Source organism: Triticum urartu, chromosome 5 (genome assembly GCF_003073215.2).
Source record: "Triticum urartu cultivar G1812 chromosome 5, Tu2.1, whole genome shotgun sequence".
In the NCBI taxonomy this organism is placed as follows: Eukaryota; Viridiplantae; Streptophyta; class Magnoliopsida; order Poales; family Poaceae; genus Triticum; species Triticum urartu.
This window is the reverse complement of record NC_053026.1, coordinates 460171879-460182979: the sequence shown is the minus strand read 5'-3', so window position 1 is coordinate 460182979 and position 11101 is coordinate 460171879. Positions and strand designations below refer to the sequence as shown.

The 11101-nt window shown below is 46.9% G+C and overlaps 1 long non-coding RNA gene across 1 annotated transcript; it reads left to right on the top strand.

Annotated features, from left to right (window-relative positions):
• Positions 1-8911: 8911 nt before the first annotated feature.
• Positions 8912-10489, top strand: LOC125509826. Its single transcript, XR_007284231.1, has 2 exons — positions 8912-10042; positions 10227-10489. It is a non-coding gene; the product is annotated as an uncharacterized LOC125509826 (long non-coding RNA).
• Positions 10490-11101: the final 612 nt, after the last annotated feature.

Below are 11101 nucleotides of genomic sequence, written 5' to 3'. Positions count from 1 at the left end.
ACCCAACTATTGACCGAAGACACAATTCGAAACCGATGCATATATAGCAATATCTGAGAATGTTTTTGCCGAATCCCTAAAGGTGTCCGGCGTTGCACTACGAGACTAATGCTGGAAAAGCACAAATAGTTTAAAAGTGCCAAAAAGCTTGGAAAACCAAGAAACGTGAGTAAAAACATGACGCCCGAACAATATCAAGTGTTCGGTGCCAATCCGAAAGTTGGTCTTAGAAAAAAGAAGTGCTTCTGCCGTGCTTTAACATGATACATCCTATCTCAAGACTTCGAGCGGGTCAGCCTACGGCTTCAACCTCCTATCCCGAGGGCGGAGTACTTCTCATCAGGCCAGTTTAGCAAACTAAACTCTAGCGGCTTTGAGAGAGAAATTAGGCTCCCCGGCTAGTGACCGCACACTCGTGTCGAAAAAAGGAGTGATAAATAATAATAATAAAACTTTGCAACGACTAAGAAGAAGAACACTTATTATAAAATGGCTCAAATAAACTTAAGAGCCCCCAAGTGACTTGGGTAGAAGAATGATTGCATGTACCGAAGTACTTATATCATATCTATGTTCAACCGGACTTTAAACGCGTCTTAACCGACCGCCAGCTTCTCCCTCTTCGGTCAAGGACCGAAAAGTGTTATGTACTCCATCGGTCGAGAATATCGACGGTGTTTCCAATAACCAGGCAATCAGGCCATAAGGCTGTAATACACAAAGCACGCTCAGGGAACTTATGCTATATTACCGTGAAGTGTAAGAAGCATCTTTGAAGAAAATAGTACCCCCACCGATACCTTTCTTCGGTGCTCATTGTTATTATGAGACTTGTGCAATATATTTTTTGTACTCATGAGTTCCGTTGTGTGCCGACCATCATTGAAAACTATAAGAGCGCTAGCTTTCGGCTTCACCCAGTCTGAGGTCCGGCTCGGGTGACCCGATCGTGACAATCGCAGAGGTGCTCCCTTTACTCCCTAGCCAAACAATCGGGAACGTAGGGGTAAACACAGGAGCGAGGCAACCCAGCTTGCAAATCGCTTAAGTCAATATGGTGCATATTGTGGCGTAATACACGAACAAGGAACGAAGCCGTACAAGTATAATCATATGCAAGTGGAAAAGCTTCATGAAGGAAGCCCCCAAATGAATTGGGTATTTGAATTTATGCGTCACAAACAAAGTTTAGACAAGGAAATTTTTTACAAGCAACTTTTTTCCAAAAAAGTATAATGCTTGGTCGAACCGAACACAAGTTAGAAATTAAAGCTTTGAGCATGAAAGCGACTTAGCTGGTTAATGTGTTCGGTATTGATGACGCGGTCCGAGCTTGATGCGGGGCAAGGTTCCATCCCCCAAGCTGGTCCCGAGGTGGAGGAGCGAAGAGCTCGACACGCCGAAGTGGTGACATAGCATGGTCAATGCAGACCGGCAGAGTGACGCCGAAGTCTCCGGATCATTTTCCTGTGCACAAAAAATAGTGCAAACCGGAGATAATAGTAATAATGATAATTAAAAAAATGTTGCATAATAAATAATTTATGCAAAGTGAGGAGTAGAAGAAATATGGCCTGGCGCCGAAGTCAATGTCGATGCAGGGCGTCGGCGTGATGTAGTAAAGGCGTGGCAAAGCCTGAATTCACAGGTCGGTCCGAGCTCCGGATGCGGCGTTCGCCGGACTATGTACGGAAACTGATCGAACCACCACGCGACCGTCGTTAATGCGGTCACCATTTGATAGACCTGGTTTATTTGTTGTAGCAATCCGAAGGAAGGTGATTCCCAAAATTGGGACTCGCTCCGCACACCCATTGCCTGATGGGCGATAAAACGACGGCATGGCAATGCTGGTAAAGGTTGACTCGCCGAGGCAAAGCCCTCGGCCTAGCTAACGTGACGGAGCTGGTCGGCTAGTGACGCCGAAGTGTCCAGAGTAGGTTGATGAAGAGATGGCGAAGCCCCCGGTCCAGCCGAGATGTCAAAGCCTCGACGTCAGCCGATGAGTCGAAGTAGGTCGGCGTGATGGACACCAGCTTGAAGAAGCAATAGTGCGGCCCTGTCGATGCAGGTCGTGACGTGGTCGATGCCGGCTTGATGAAGCGACCGTGCGGCGATGCCGGTATGTCCACTCCGTGTAATCCGTGGGGCGGCGATGTTGATGATGATTTATCCTTCGCGATGCCAGACTCTTGTTCGGCTTGCCGAAATGATGATCCGAAGAAGTTGAGCTCGGCTAAAGTGACGACGTGTCTAGCGCAGGTCGGCAGCCGTGGAGTAATATTGCCGGACTGGTTTGACACCCGCGTGATGTTGAAGATCATGTTCAAAAGATCTTAAAATTAGTGGAATGTGTTCAGGAACAAAACACAATACCCCATACAAAACTTCCTTCAAAAGGGATGTCCGAAATCCCGTTCATAGAAAAGATGAACTCAGGTCGGATTCGTTTTCGCGCAGAAAACATATCCGAAAAGTGATGCACTAATCGGAAGGTTCCCGGAGTTTGGACAGTCGGATCGAGCTGAAATTTTGAGAGGTTGTATATATAGGAATTCCGCCGCTGATCAACGGTTGGATCTTCCAAAGGACGTCCGAGCTAGAAGCTGGACACCACGCCCTAAACTCATCCAAATTCCCATCCAGGTTTGACAGGGCTCCAATATATCGTGGATTGCCAGAGATTCCTCCATTCGAACTCGACGAAATTTTCCAGGGTTGTTATAGACTCAATTCCGCACAATTCCACCAAAGCGATCGTCAAAGCGATACTCGAGGAGGTGGTGGCGGCAGATACGAGTTCGCTGTCCAAAAAAAACAGCACGGTCGCTTGAGGGCAATGTTGACGTTGAGCCCCCAAGCTCCATAGATGATTCCTCCGTGATCTTGATAGAGATCGGAGTTGATGTTTGATGAAGGCCCTCGTCTGAACATGGTGATCCGAACACGGGGCGCAATTCTTGGTCGAACCAAGGTGACCAGTCGAACTGGTGACGAAGACGCCGAAGTCGCAGTTGATCTGCAGGCGAGCCATCGATCCTTTTGTCGATCACACAGCAGAACTCTCAATGAAAGCACCAATGTCAGTGTCAAAACCGGCGGATCTCGGGTAGGGGTCCCGAACTATGCGTCTAGGCTGGATGGTAACAGGAGGCAAGGGACACGAAGTTTTACCCAGGTTCGAGCCCTCTTGATGAAGGTAAAACCCTACTTCCTGCTTGATTAATATTGATGATATGGGTAGTACAAGAGTAGATCTACCACGAGATCAGAGAGGCTAAACCCTAGAAGCTAGCCTATGGTATGATTGTATGTTGTCTATTCTATCGACTAGCCTGGCCCTGGTTTATATAATGCACCAGAGGCCTAGGTTAACAAGAGTCCTAGCCGAATACGCCGGTGGGGAGAAGTCCTTGTCTTGATTGCCAAGTCTTTGTGGAATCTTCCTTGTATGCGGCAGCTGTCCGAACTGGCCCATGAGTATACGGACATGGGGGGCCTGGGCCCAATCTAATAGATCGGGAGACGACGTGGTGAGTACCCCCTAGTCCAGGACACCGTCACCCCGAGGCGGGGTCTAGCCAACCGTCCTCGATCGACGCAGTTGGCTCTGAGCTAAGGGTCGGAGCCGATGCGGGCGCGACTTCCAGGGCATTGTTCGTCGGCAGAGCTAGGTCATACCCATCGTGACAATGCGACACGCTCGGCTGTGGCTCGAATCCGTCGAAGATCAAGTCTCCGCGGATGTCAGCCGTGTAATTCAAACTTCCAAATCTGACCTGATGGCCAGGGGCGTATCTTTCGATCTGCTCCAGATGGACAAGTGAATTAGCCCGCAGTGCAAAGACACCGAATACGAAGATCTGTCCGGGGAGAAAGGTCTCACCCTGCACCGCATCGTTGTTGAAGATCGGAGGAGACATCGGGCCAAAAGGTGACGACACAGAGGAACTCTCAATGAAAGCACCAATGTCGGTGTCAAAACCGGCGAATCTCGGGTGGGGGGTCCCGAACTGTGGGCTAGGCCGGATGGTAACAGGAGGCAGGGGACACAATGTTTTACCAAGGTTCGGGCCCTCTTGATGGAGGTAAAACCCTACATCCCGCTTGATTAATATTGATGATATGGGTAGTACAAGAGTAGATCTACCACGAGATCAGAGAGGCTAAACCCTAGAAGCTAGCCTATGGTATGATTGTTGTTCGTCCTATGGACCAAAACCCTCCGGTTTATATAGACACCGGAGAGGGCTAGGGTTACACAGAGTCGGTTACAATGGGAGGAGATCTACATATCCGTATTGCCAAGCTTGCCTTCCACGCCAAGGAAAGTCTCATCCGGACACGGGACAAAGTCTTCAATCTTGTATCTTCATAGTCCGAGAGTCTGGCCAAAGGTTATAGTCCGGCTATCCGGACACCCCTTAACCCTGGACTCCCTCACTAACCATAGCATGGAACATATGGATCCAAATCAGCCCCTTACGAAGCAACTCATAAACTAGGGTTTAAGTTTCTGTCACTCTAGCAACCCATCATCTACTTATTACTCCCAACGCCTTCCCCTTGGCCCAAACAATGGTGAAGTGTCATGTAGTCGACATTCATATGACACCACTAGAGGAGAGACAACGTACATCTCATCAAAATATCGAACGAATACCAAATTCACATGACTACTTATAGCAAGACTTCTCCCATGTCCTCAGGACCAAACATAACTACTCACAAATCATATTCATGTTTATAATGAAAGGGGTATTAATATGCATAAAGGATCTGAACATATGATCTTCCACCGAATAAACCAACTAGCATCAACTACAAGGAGTAATCAACACTACTAGTAACCCACATGTACCAATCTGAAGTTTGGAGACAAACATTGGATACAAGAGATGAACTAGGATTTGAGATGAGATGGTGCTGGTGAAGATGTTGATGAAGATTGACCCCCTCCCGATGAGAGGATTGATGGTGATGATTTCCCCCTCCCGGAGGGATGTTGCCCCAGCAGAACAGCTCCACCGGAGCCCTAGATTGGTTCCGCCAAGGTTCCGCCTCATGGCGGCGGAGTTTCATCCCGAAAGCTTACTTATGATTTTTTTCCGGACGGAAGACTTCATATGGCAGAAGATGGGCACCGGAGGCCTGCCAGGGGGCCCACGAGACAGGGGGCGCGCCTAGGGGGTAGGGGCGCCCCCACCCTCGTGGCCAAGGTGTGGGGCCCCTCTGGTTGATTCCTTTGCCAATATTTTTTATATATTACAAAACATGATCCAATGAAGTTTTAGGACTTTTGGAGTTGTGCAGAATAGGTCTCTAATATTAGCTCCTTTTCCAGCCCAGAATTCCAGCTGCCGGCATTCTCCCTCTTTATGTAAACCTTGTAAAATAAGAGAGAATAGGCATAAGTATTGTGACACAATGTGTAATAACAGCCTATAATGCAATAAATATTGATATAAAAGCATGATGCAAAATGGACGTATCAACTCCCCCAAGTTCATACCTCGCTTGTCCTCAAGCGGAAGCCGATATCGAAAAATATGACCACATGTTTAGAGATAGAGGTATCGATAAAATAAAATACGGACATGAGGGCATCATGATCATTCTTAGAACAACAACATATAGTGTTACTATTCATCACCTAGGGTGCAGAATAAGTTATTCTTCACCCGAGGTAATCTTACGATCGCTTCCTAAATAAATTACGTTTAGAATATAAATAGTTACATGCATATTAATTCAATATGTAAAATTTGGTATAAAAAGCAAAAATATAGGTTATATGACCAGAAAAATCATATTTTATGTACGTTTTACACTATGTTTTTACATTCGTAATTTTATGTAACATAAAATATTTTTTATGGCAAGTACACTTTTTCTTACGTTCTCTTTTTATGTATGAAATAAGAGAAAATTTACGAAACGTAAAAATATGGTGCATTAATGTCAAAATAGAGAGGGGGTGAAGAATAACTATTCCTCACCCAGGGGGACGAATAGCGCGACCCTATATTTTTACGTCATGTGAGTCGGGCCGTACGTCTTCACTAAGATATTCCTCATCAAGTTCTACTTTCCTCCCACTCACTTCTTTCGAGAGAAACTCCTTCTCTAGAAAGGATCCATTCTTAACAACAAATGTCTTGCCTTCGGATCTGTGATATAAGGTGTACCCAACAGTCTCCTTCGGGTATCCTATGAAGACACATTTCTCCGATTTGGGTTCGAGCTTATCAGGTTGAAGCTTTTTCACATAAGCATCTCAGCCCCAAAATTTCAGAAACGACAACTTTGGTTTCTTGCCAAACCATAGTTCATAAGGCGTCGTCTCAACGGATTTTGATGGTGCCCTATTTAATGTGAATGCGGCCGTCTCTAAAGCAAAACTCCAAAACGATAGCGATAAATCTGTAAGAGACATCATAGATCGCACCATATCAAGTAAAGTACGACTACGACGTTCGGACACACCACTATGCTGTGGTGTTCCGGGTGGCGTGAGTTGCGAAACTATTCCGCATTGTTTCAAATGTAAACCAAACCCGTAACTCAAAAATTCTCCTCCACGATCAGATCGTAGAACCTTTATTTTCTTGTACGATGATTTTCAACTTCACTCTGAAATTCTTTGAACTTTTCAAATGTTTCAGACTTATGTTTCATTAAGTAGATATACCCATATCTGCTTAAATCATCTGTGAAGGTGAGAAAATAACGATATCCGCCACGAGCTTCAACATTCATTGGACCACATACATCTGTATGTATGATTTTCAACAAATCTGTTGCTCTCTCCATAATACCGGAGAACGGCGTTTTAGTCATCTTGCCCATGAGGCACGGTTCGCAAGTACCAAGTGATTCGTAATCAAGTGGTTCCAAAAGTCCATCAGTATGGAGTTTCTTCATGCGCTTTACACTGATATGACCTAAACGGCAGTGCCACAAATAAGTTGCACTATCATTATCAACTCTATATCTTTTGGTTTCAACATTATGAATATGTGTATCACTACTATCGAGATTCATCAAAAATAGACCACTCTTCAAGGGTGCATGACCATAAAAGATATTACTCATATAAATAGAACAACCATTATTCTCTGATTTAAATGAATAACCGTCTCGCATCAAACAAGATCCAGATATAATGTTCATGCTTAACGCTGGCACCAAATAACAATTATTTAGGTCTAATACTAATCCCGATGGTAGATGTAGAGGTAGCGTGCCGACCGCGATCACATCGACTTTGGAACCATTTCCCACGCGCATCGTCACCTCGTCCTTCGCCAGTGTTCGCTTAATCCGTAGTCTCTGTTTCGAGTTGCAAATAATAGCAACAGAACCAGTATCAAATACCCAGGTGCTACTGCGAGCTCTAGTAAGGTACACATCAATAACATGTATATCACATATACCTTTGTTCACCTTGCCATCCTTCTTATCCGCCAAATACTTGGGGCAGTTCCGCTTCCAGTGACCAGTCTGCTTTCAGTAGAAGCACTCAGTTTCAGCCTTAAGTCCAGACTTGGGTTTCTTCTCCTGAGCAGCAACTTGCTTGCTGTTCTTCTTGAAGTTCCCCTTCTTCTTCCCCTTGCCCCTTTTCTTGAAACTAGTGGTCTTGTTGACCATCAACACTTGATGCTCCTTCTTGACTTTTACCTCCGCAGCTTTTAGCATTGCGAAGAGCTCGGGAATTGTCTTATCCATCCCTTGCATATTATAGTTCATCACGAAGCTCTTGTAGCTAGGTGGAAGTGATTGGAGAATTCTGTCAATGACGCAATCATCCGGAAGATTAACTCCCAATTGAATCAAGTGATTATTATACCCAGACATTTTGAGTATATGCTCACTGACAGAACTGTTCTCCTCCATCTTGCAGCTATAGAACTTATTGGGGACTTCATATCTCTCAATCCGGGCATTTGCTTGAAATATTAGCTTCAACTCCTGGAACATCTCATATGCTCCATGACGTTCAAAACGTCATTGAAGACCCGGTTCTAAGCCGTAAAGCATGGCACATTGAACTATCGAGTAGTCATCAGCTTTGCTCTGCCAGACGTTCTTAACGTCGCCAGTTGCATCAGCAGCATGCCTGGCACCCAGCGGTGCTTCCAGGACGTAATTCTTCTGTGCAGCAATGAGGATAATCCTCAAGTTACGGACCCAGTCCGTATAATTGCTACCATCATCTTTTAACCTTGCTTTCTCAAGGAACGCATTAAAATTCATCGGAACAACAGCATGGGCCATCTATCTACAATCAAACATAAACAAGCAAGATACTATCAGGTACTAAGTTCATGATAAATTTAAGTTCAATTAATGATATTACTTAAGAACTCCCACTTAGAAAGACATCCCTCTAATCTTCTAAGTGATCACGTGATCCAAATCAACTAAATCATAACCGATCATCACGTGAAATGGAGTAGTTTTCAATGGTGAACATCACTATGTTGATCATATCTACTATATGATTCACGCTCGATCTTTCGGTCTCATTGTTCCGAGGCCATATCTGCATATGCTAGACTCGTCAAGTTTAACCTGAGTATTCTGCGTGTGCAAAACTGGCTTGCACCCGTTGTAGATGGACGTAGAGCTTATCACATCCGATCATCACGTGGTGTCTGAGCACGACGAACTTTGGCAACGGTGCATACTCAGGGAGAACACTTTTATCTTGAAATTTAGTGAGAGATCATCTTATAATGCTACCGTCAATCAAAGCAAGATAAGATGCATAAAAGATAAACATCACATGCAATCAATATAAATGATATATATATATATATAGAGCGAGTCTATTCTAATAATACCCCTTAAGACCTTATTCTAATAACACCAAAGCCTTATTCTGATAACACCCGAACCAGCCCCCGCGTCAACTCCACCAAACTGCAACCGAAGAAAACAACCCCAGCCCCACGTCAAACCTTATCCATCCCCCACCAAACCAGCCCACACCAAGCCCCACCCACCTTCTCCGGTCGAACCCACCCTTGTCTTCTCCCTCCTACCCCCAAATCCCCGCCTCCCCGCCACCTTCCTCTCCACGCGCGGCCACCGCAAGCCGCCCCGCCACCTTCATCTCCGCGCGTGGCCGCCGCAAGCCACCCCGCCACCTTCCTCTCCGCGGCCGGCCGCTGCCCCGCCACCATCCTCTCCACGCGCGGCCGTGGCAAGCCAGCACCCCACCACCTTCCTCTCGGCGCCCCGCCCCTCTTCACGTCACCGGGCGACCTCCCAGCCACGACACCCCCTCCCCAGCCGCCATCGCCACACGCTTCCCTGCGCCGCTCGGCCACCCACCACTCATTCCCGACCCTTGACTGAGATCCGACAATCGATGCCACCCCCTCCTTATCTTCCTTCAGGACGGCCTGGATCCGGCCTTGCCTCCTCCACACGAGCCGCCACCTCCCTCCACCACCTTCTTCCTAGCCCCCTCCCCTTCCTCCTCATCAGGCAACCCGATGTTCACCGGATCCGCGTGATGGCTGCCGCCCGGGAGCCGCGATGTCCCGGATCCGACTCGCCTCCTCCATGGCCTCCGACATCGCCATGTGGTGCGCCAACGGCCATCCACGCCCCGCGCAGCTCGTTGCTGCCCGAAATGCAGTTTGGCGGCCGTGGCAGTGCAGCTCGGAGGCACGAGTGATGCGGTTCAGTGCCGGTCGTCATGAGGACGGGATCCTCAGGTGAGCACCGCCACCAGCAGGGGCTTTGCCTGAACCATCCTCTTCTGCTACGAAGCGAAGCACCACCGTCCTCTGAAAAAATTGGTTGCATCGGGGGGGGGGGGGGGGGGGGGGGTGTGGTGGTGTCTGCAGTGAGGGAACGGCCGACGGAGGAGCGACGAGCAACTCACCGATGGGTGTCATCGCCCCTCCGATCCATATCCCTTTCCCCACCTCCTGCAGAGTCGGCAGATCTAGGAGGCGAGGCCTTGTCCCGCGCCGCCCTGGAGTTCAACCGCCATGGATCTGTGTTGCCAGAAGGTTTTGGCCGGCAGGTATGAATGAGGTCCATGGGTGGCGAGGTTCTGGCGAGTATGGGGCCTGCAGTTCGGGCGAGCACAGCAGGCAGCTTGGCTGATTTATTTGTCCAGAGCCGTTCTGTTTTAATATTGTTTGCAGTTTCTCTAGATGTGTGTTGCAGTGCACTGAATAAAAGGTTTTGTATGGACATCTTCGCAGTTTGCTACAGTTTGTCACTCCAGCGGGGAACTCACATGCAGTACACTCCGGCGACGTTGGGATTGCATCCAGGATTTGCAAAAAAAATAACGTGGTTCGGGGGGGGGGGGGGGTCATGCAGCTCACCAGCCTCAGCCTCGCAGTTCGTTTGGCATGGGCAGGGTCACTGGAAAAAAGAACATGAAGTTCATCTTGTTCATGTAGTCTGGATGCGTTTGTAACAAATTAGAAACAGAAGAAAATGAACATTGCAGTTCTCTCGACTCGACCGTGCAGTACAGTTGCACTTGTTTGAAAACTTTGATGTTTTGCTTTTCGAAAGTTCATTTCCTTAGATGCAGTTTATTAGTCATGTCTAATGCAACTCACTAGCCTTGACTATGGAGTTCACATGTGTTTTTATAAAAACAAAAATAGAGAAAGACAAAACGAGAAGTATATACTTCACTTCAACTTTGTGCTGCACTTCAAATTTTCCTGAAGTGAGCTGCACTCATCCCGCCCTGTGTTTCATGAAGGCCTAAAAAAAGGTAAAATCCATTAAGAGTTGCAGTGCACTTCATCATCGTGTGCGGTCCACTACACTCGGCCTCACATTTAGATGAAATTACAAACAAAAAGTTAGAAAAAATTCTAATAGTACAGTTGCCTTTGTAGACATTGCAGTGCAGTTTTCAGTCTGGTGCAGTGCGTTTTTCTATTTGATGCAGTTCCCTCGTCGATTTTGGCATCGCAAAAAAATAGAGTGTCCGCATTTCGGTAAATTTAAAACTGCTCCTAAACAGTAAGAAATTAGAGAGAGTGTTCTACATGAAAAAGTTGCGTCTCATCGATATCTTTCCAATGGCATATCATTTGAATCGTTTCGACAACAG